General features: G+C 40.5%; 1 long non-coding RNA gene across 1 annotated transcript; it reads right to left on the bottom strand.

The window, feature by feature from the left end:
• Positions 1 to 1,092: 1,092 nt before the first annotated feature.
• On the bottom strand, positions 1,093 to 5,876 carry LOC142931233 (uncharacterized). Its single transcript, XR_012947241.1, has 3 exons — positions 5,427 to 5,876; positions 4,349 to 4,526; positions 1,093 to 1,448 (listed from the first exon to the last, which is right to left on the bottom strand). It is a non-coding gene; the product is annotated as an uncharacterized LOC142931233 (long non-coding RNA).
• Between the last annotated feature and the right edge of the window lie 1,778 nt (positions 5,877 to 7,654).

Genomic DNA, 7,654 nt, shown 5'->3' with positions numbered 1-7,654 from the left:
AAGATTTGACCAAAAGTCACCCAGGCACACACATGTTATACTTTACACATTTTAAATCTTTATTCACCAGATTACTATTAAGCATACATCGATTTCCAAATGCATTAGATAAATTACGGATTGCTGTGGCAAATAGCATGTCGCTTTGTGTGAATCAGTTTTTAAAAAGAAAGTTTAAATTTCATAAGAGCAGCTTTCAGTCTTTCACATTATGAAGGATCATTGCCATTTTCAAACCCCAACTAGTAAACCATCTTACCCAATCAAATATGCCATGATTTTTGGAATACCACAAAAACAGTTAAAATGTTTTTTTTTATATTTCCATAAAGTATTTTCTTCATTACATTTTCCCATAGTTTTCTTATGCACACTATGACAATGGTTTTGATATCAGGCCATTTACACAGAGGCATCTTAAGTAACTTTAATGTGACAAGCGAATTGCATCACAAACTTGTTTTTTTTGCAGCCTCCTTGTGCAAAACCACTCTTTTTTATGTAGTTATTAAACCAAAACTCACAAACTCATGGGCTGTGTTGACCAGGGAAGGTGAAGGTAAATCACCGATAACCTTGCCATGGACACACTCTTAGACAACCTCCATGAAGGACGTTCTCCCTGTGGAACGCATCATCTTGTCTGGATGCGCCGATCATTGCAGTGGTCCCCTAGAAGATCTATAGATCGCCTGAGTACCCCTACTGCTCAACAGCCATTGCAATTAATGTATGAGAGACGCGAGTTGATGGCACAGGTCAAAATATAACAAATAAATGCATCGTATATAGTTTAGACAGCAATTAATTTTGCTGTCATGTATAATCAGGTTGGGTCAAATATTTTAGACAGTCCATCAATTGTCCATTGTGTCAATGTTGACAGAATTAAGCAACATTGAAAAATATAAAGTTCTGTATTCATCTCCTGCCAATGCCAACAATCACCCTTCCACCTTGGTCCAGTGGTTTTAACATCATATGCATTTTTGCTCTGCCAGGCCCCATTACAGGTGTTGCAAAACCAAAATACCATGTAAACAACTATCAGAGTTGTCTGATTTGACCCAAAACCTTTGTTCATCTATTGACTTGCAAACCTTGTTACATTCTGGTGCAGTTAAAATATAGTATTCAGCGATATAAATGAACATTTTAACAACAATTTACAATGCGTTTATTTTTTACATATTGATTGCCTGCATCAATTATTTTGATTTACAGTTCCCATCATTAATATCCATGATCTATAGTATTATATCGGTGCAGGATGGTATAATAGACTACTGCATGTTCTGGTGAATCCAGTCCAAGAATTTGGTGACCCTGCTGTAAACACCTGGCTGGTAAGCCCGTGCACAGCCATAGCCCCAGCTGGTGATTCCAGAGAGGTACCAAAACCAGCGGCCGTTTGAGTCCTGGCAAACCAAGAGACCCCCAGAGTCTCCCTGCAACAGACACACACGACACCAATGTTAGAAGTTGACTGACGAACAAGGAGGCCTGATGGAGCGATGATTACAGTGATCCAGTATAAGCAATGGCATGTCATGATACCAAAGAGGGGATGTCAAAAGGCCCGATAATTAGGTTTAAATGTTCAATGCAAAGAGCAGTACAACTGAGGCCAGCTTGAAATGTTCAATGGGACTGGGATCCTGAAGGAGGACATTGTTGTTGAAGGTCGAGTTGATGTTGGCCCACCCACGCTCCTTCCAGTAAATTGGTACCAAAATGTGTTCATGAATTGATTGGAGAAGTTTGCTTTCCGAGTTCCCCCTGGTGGAACATAATTGAGCCCATAGTCGTCATGTGCTCCAGATGGTTTTTAGGCAAGAGAGTTGCATATTCTTGGTTCTTTCGGTAAAGTCACGTTGAAGGGAAACAAATAATAAAATATATAAAACAATACAATTCTCGCATATATTTTAGTTTCCCTTCAACGTGACTTCACCGAAAGAACCAAGAATATGAATCACTGCAGTCACGAAAGCTTTAAATCAAAATTGCATCTTGTTGGTTGTTATGGCAGCTCACTTGGCAGGTGTCCACCCCTCCTTCGAGGTACCCTGCACACAGCATCCTGTTGGTGATTAGAGATGGGCTATAGGCCTGCGGCCCTGGGGTGACGCACGTCTTGAAGATCTCTACTGAAGCCTCCTGAAGCTGGTCGGGTGTGCAGCCTGTTCAGGACAAGAATTCGTGTTGGAAACCGTGTTTCAGTTCCAGTTATTTATTTACTTTGGTATAGCCCTGTGAGCCATTCGGCTCTTGAATCGGGTGCAACCACAACAAACAAAAAAACAAAAACACGAACAAGAAAACATCTTAAAGTGAAGTACTATATTTCATCAAGACTTAGATTGTGGTACATTTAAATGTTAACAACATATCACCTGTATATCAGCTTAATGCCTATTTAAGATATTCCTCGAGCACCAGAGAGCTCTGCTACCCGACTGCCATCATTATTCCAAAGGATTTTTACAAAAAAATGTTTCCGAACAAAAATTTGAGCCTCCATTAAATTAAAGGAATTGTTCAGTAGAAGAGATGTGTATATTATATTTGTTTTTCATTATACAAACATTACCCCGAAATAAAATAAATGTTCAACTATCGATTATGTTTAACTTGTGCCGTCGGAAAATAACATTGCACCGATTCATACATTAAAATCACGATACATGCCTTGAATCGTGGGCATAGCAATGGATTTTTTGATATTTGTATATGTTGTACATTAGAGGTGCTACATTTAACCCAATGTAAACAACTCAAGGGTTGTAATCCTGAGTTTAAACAGAAGGGAACTGATTTCTATGAGAAGATCGATTTTATTAGAATGTTAATCGGGTCGTGTGGAGGCTCAAAACATGACAATACTGTGGTTGCTTTGTTCTGACACCATAGACACTGAGATATGGATACTAAATAATATCTCAAACTATGCTCTATTTAGTGGTCAAAGTATCTTCTGAAATCACGTGTTTTCCCAGGTTTGGAATATTTCACCTATGGACTTACCACCTTCAAAATTTTTCCCCAACCAGAAATGAAGCATGATTTCCCTGGGTAGGGAAACTTCTGAAAGCGAGGTGGGAGGCAAACTGGCTGTATGTAATCGATGAAGGAAATAAGTTCTGACAGCTCCATAAGAGCAATGTCATAGTCATGGCTGCTTCCGTTGTAGCGCTCGTGGATGAGGATTCTGTTGACGCTTCTGGCCACGACAGTTGAAGCGCTGAGATCGTTCTGAGAGTGCAGGCCCAGGTATACCGTCCAGGTGTTTGGGTTGTTACTAGGGGGGTAAATACACAGCCACCACAGTCAGCATAAAATAATATAGGGCATTATGTTTTTTTTTACCAAGGTAAGCCTCATTGAGTCTCAGGACTTTTTCAGGAGGGTCCTGCCAAGTTCTTTCGGTAGGGGTGATGACTGCTGCTCTGTATAATCTCAACTGAGTAATTGGTGTGGGTCAGTTTTACAAGTAAGCAAATTTGGACTGTGGCGCCGGCACGCATCACGATTGCAAGTGCACTTTGAAAAATCATACCTGAATGTGAAAAAAAATCTGAGATGCTTCATCCCTATTCCACTTATATTCATAACTCTTTCTGCAATAAAATTCTACAAAAATATCTTCTAATGGTGTTGTGATTCATTGTGTGAGTGGGAGCAGCGGTGGTTCATTGGTTAGCACACTGCACTTACGAACCTGTTGACCCACGTTTTAATTCCCCAAGCTTGATTCCCAACCACAGATACAGTTATTCGTGACCAGTGTGGTGAGGTATGGCCGAACAACACCCCATGACCAACACGGTGTGCGAAGGCCTTCATCCCAAAAGCGGTCTGTTAAAGGGCTGCAAGTTGTGATTATCAAATTTGTCTGCTGTGTGTGTAACATTTAACACAATGCATCCTTTTAAAGTATGACAAATAAAAATAGGGTTTACCCTTTCTGGCAATAAAACAGGTGTTAAGATATTATTGGTGCTTTCTACGTGACTTTACCGAAAGAACCAAGAATATGAATCCCTGCAGTCACGAAAGCTTTAAATTAAAATTTAAGGTGTTAAGATGTTCAAACACGTTTAGCAAGGAATCAAGTTTGTATTAACCACACGTACTTGTGGTGAACATGCAAATAAACTTGCTCTGATAATAATATATGCATTGTCTTTGGCCTACACCAGAGACAGCCTTCTTTAGCACCTAGTTTCACCAGTGACAGACCAGAGAACGTCAAAAGGCGAACAGTACAAGGACAATGCACGTATCAGAGCATTTATAGCTCAGAGTAAAGTGTTCACAATACATGTGAAGCAACAGAAACGCTCACCTCTGGAAGCAATGAGCAGCACTCACAACCCAGCGGTCACTGAAGAGGGAGCCCCCACAGGTCAGTCTGTTGAAGTTGTGCAGGCTCTCTTGCCAGGGCCATTCTCAGAGCCTTGCTTCGTAGCCTCCCACGATCCGGCTGTTCACTCTGCGTTCTGCTACGGGGATCCAGCCACATTCTGAAAAACGACAAAACACAATTACTTCTATAATACAGTTTTTTTTGGGTTAGATCGCGTAAATATAGAAAAGTCTAGTCAAACCCGCCATCATTAGTACGAGTTGTCACGTAAACAGAACATGCCGATTCATCACTAGTACAGCACACCAGTGTGTTGGAGAGACAAGCCACAACATTTACAATCTGAGTACGACGTTTTGCTAGTAAATCTTGACTTAAAGTTTTCGTGACTGCAGGAATTCAAATTATTTGGGTCTTTAGGTAAAGTCACGTAGATGGTTATTTTCTTTGAACCATCTACGTGACTTTACCGAAAGACCCAAAGAATATGTTTTGCTAGTAATCACAACTAGCTTCATCAGGCGTCAGCCAGATTTGTGGAGAAGTCCACCTGTTTCGTTCCTTATATAGAGGCGTAGATGTGATGACAACACTTGTGCACTCTTCTTGTCCAAGGTGGGGGGGGGGAGGATTAATGAATCAACGTACATTATGCGTGCACATTATGCGAGCCCATTGATCTGGTACTTCCTGTCCATTGCTTGTACTAAAATAGCCGTACCAAAGACAGCCTTCTTTAGGGTCTAGTTTCACCAGTGTCAGACCAGAGAACGTCAATCATTGTTTTCCATCTTCATAGATTCATCTATCATTGTAATATTTATCAACCATGGTCTATTACTTGCTAGATGAAGATGTCTCTAATACACAAGGATTTACGCTAGGCACTATATTTGGCAAAACAATAGTAGTTCGTGAAATCACGTTTTGAACTTACAATTACTGTCATAAAATAATAATTTACCCATTTTTGTATTACTCACGGAATTTGTACAAGAAGCGCATGAACCAAAGGATGGTCAGTTCATAAACCGGTAAATTAAGAATTAATAAATACCTCTGCTGGCTGGTATTGGGTCAACTTTGTAGTACTCCAAACTGAAGCCATATTCTGAAACAGGAAATGAGAAAACATTTTACGTGAATATCGTGTACAGTACAAAACCTAACACAGTTATAACCGAGTCAGATGTCTTAGCAAGCAGCAACAACATCGCGTACAGTACAAAAACAGTTATAACCGAGTTTAACACGGAGGCTTTTGAGACCAATATCCATAAGAGGTTTTTTGGGTTAGATCGCGTAAATATATAAATGTGTCGTTAAAACCCTCCACCACCCAACACAGCCAACTAGTAAGGGTTGTCACGTAAACAGAACATGCCAATTCGTCACGAGTACAGCACACCGGTGTGTTGGAGAGACAAGCCACAACATTTACAATCTGAGTATGACGTTTCGCCAGTAATTACAACTAGCTTCATCAGGCGACAGCCAGATTTGTGGAGAAGTCTAAATGTTTTGTTCCTTATGTAGAGGCGTAGATGTGGTGATCACACTTATGCGCTCTTGCGCAAAGTGGGGGGGGGGGGGGGAGAATTATGAGTCAACGTACATCATGCATGTGCATTATGAGAGCCCTTTCATCTTGTCCTTCCTGTCCATTCTGTGTATTAAAATAGCTGTACCAACGGTAATCCCTATTGAAATATGGTGCCCTTTATTGGCATGCATTTAAATAATGTATTATTTGATTATTCTCTTCCACGCAGCACTAAGGAGGTAGCTATCTGAACGGTTACAATTATTTATAATTCTTTCAATTTCGAAAGATTCTCCAATTAGTCTTGGCCAGTAGTAGCTGGTTTTGACCAGAAGTTCAACATTTTCAAAATCAAATTTTTATTTAAAGCTTTCGTGACTGCAGTAATTCATATTCTTAGCTCTTTCGGTAAAGTCACGTTGAAGGGAAACAATAAAATATATATAAAACAATAAAATTCTCACGACGTTTCGACCATAACACAAACGGTCATGATCAGGTGATGATCACCTGAGAGATCGTAAAAAGGCCATAAAAATAAATAAATAAAGCCCTCCGTTGCAAAGGGAGGTTAGCGACTATTTGAAAAATCTCCAGATTGCCAAAGTACAATTCACCTATTTGATGTAACACAGCCGCCCGGGGTCACCAAAAGGGAAGGGGGAATTCCAGGCTTCAGGGACCCCCCCCCCCCCTCCGTCAGCCCGCTAAGTTGTGACGCCACGCGCACAAGCGAGTTTAAACAATTGTGCTCTTCTTTGCTATTAAAACAACGGTTAAAGTTCTGAACTCAACTACAAGGATAAGCTAACATTATCAATCCTCACACTCACTCCAATTTAAAACCAGGCCACAATTATAGATTTGAAGCTTTCGTGACTGCAAGGATCCATACTCTTTGGTTCTATTCGGTAAAGTCACGTAGGTAAAAAATAAAATAACAAAAATCACGACAAATTCTTAGCTCTTTCGGTAAAGTCACGTTGAAGGGAAACAATAAAATAATAACATATATATATAAAACAATAAAAATTCTTACGACGTTTCGACCATAACACAAGTGGCCTTCATCAGGTGAAGGGACCGTGCTGTCATGAGGGCAGCGTTGGAGTGAAAACAGCCAAGCCCAGGTCGCGTCCTTTAAGCTGTGTGGGAGGAAACAAAAACGCTTTGACACAGGAATTAGCATAAACATGAGCATGATGTACGTAGGAGGTACATGGACCATGATGGGCCAGGGGCGGGTGGGGACCATGACGGACCAGCAGCGGGGGGGTGGGGGGGGAGTAGAGTGAGTGAGTGGAGTGAGTGATTGGAGTGAGTGAGTGGAGTGAGTGAGTGAGTGGAGTGAGTGAGTAGAGTGAGTGAGTGAGTGGAGTGAGTGGAGTGAGTGAGTGAGTGGAGTGAGTGCAGTGAGTGAGTGGAGTGAGTGGAGAGAAATAAGCAGTTGTGATTGTTTGGGATACCACTACTTGAAAAAATATCTTGTACCATTGAAAATTAGTTTAATGTTTGGTTTGATTTAGAACATGTTTCAATGATTGTCTGTGTTTGTAAATCTGATTTACAAACACAAACACAATTTCAACCGAGAGGATGGTTTCAAATCTGATTTACAAACACAGACACAATTTCAACCGAGAGGATGGTTTCAAATCTGATTTACAAACACAGACACAATTTCAACCGAGAGGATGGTTTCAAATTAAGCAATCATTGAAACATGTTCTAAATCAAACCAA

This window comes from Petromyzon marinus, chromosome 51, assembly GCF_048934315.1.
Source record: "Petromyzon marinus isolate PM22_M1 ecotype Great Lakes invasive population chromosome 51, UKy_Petmar_22M1.pri1.0, whole genome shotgun sequence".
In the NCBI taxonomy this organism is placed as follows: Eukaryota; Metazoa; Chordata; class Hyperoartia; order Petromyzontiformes; family Petromyzontidae; genus Petromyzon; species Petromyzon marinus.
The sequence above is the reverse complement of the archived record's forward strand: the minus strand, read 5'-3'. Positions and strand labels throughout refer to the sequence as shown.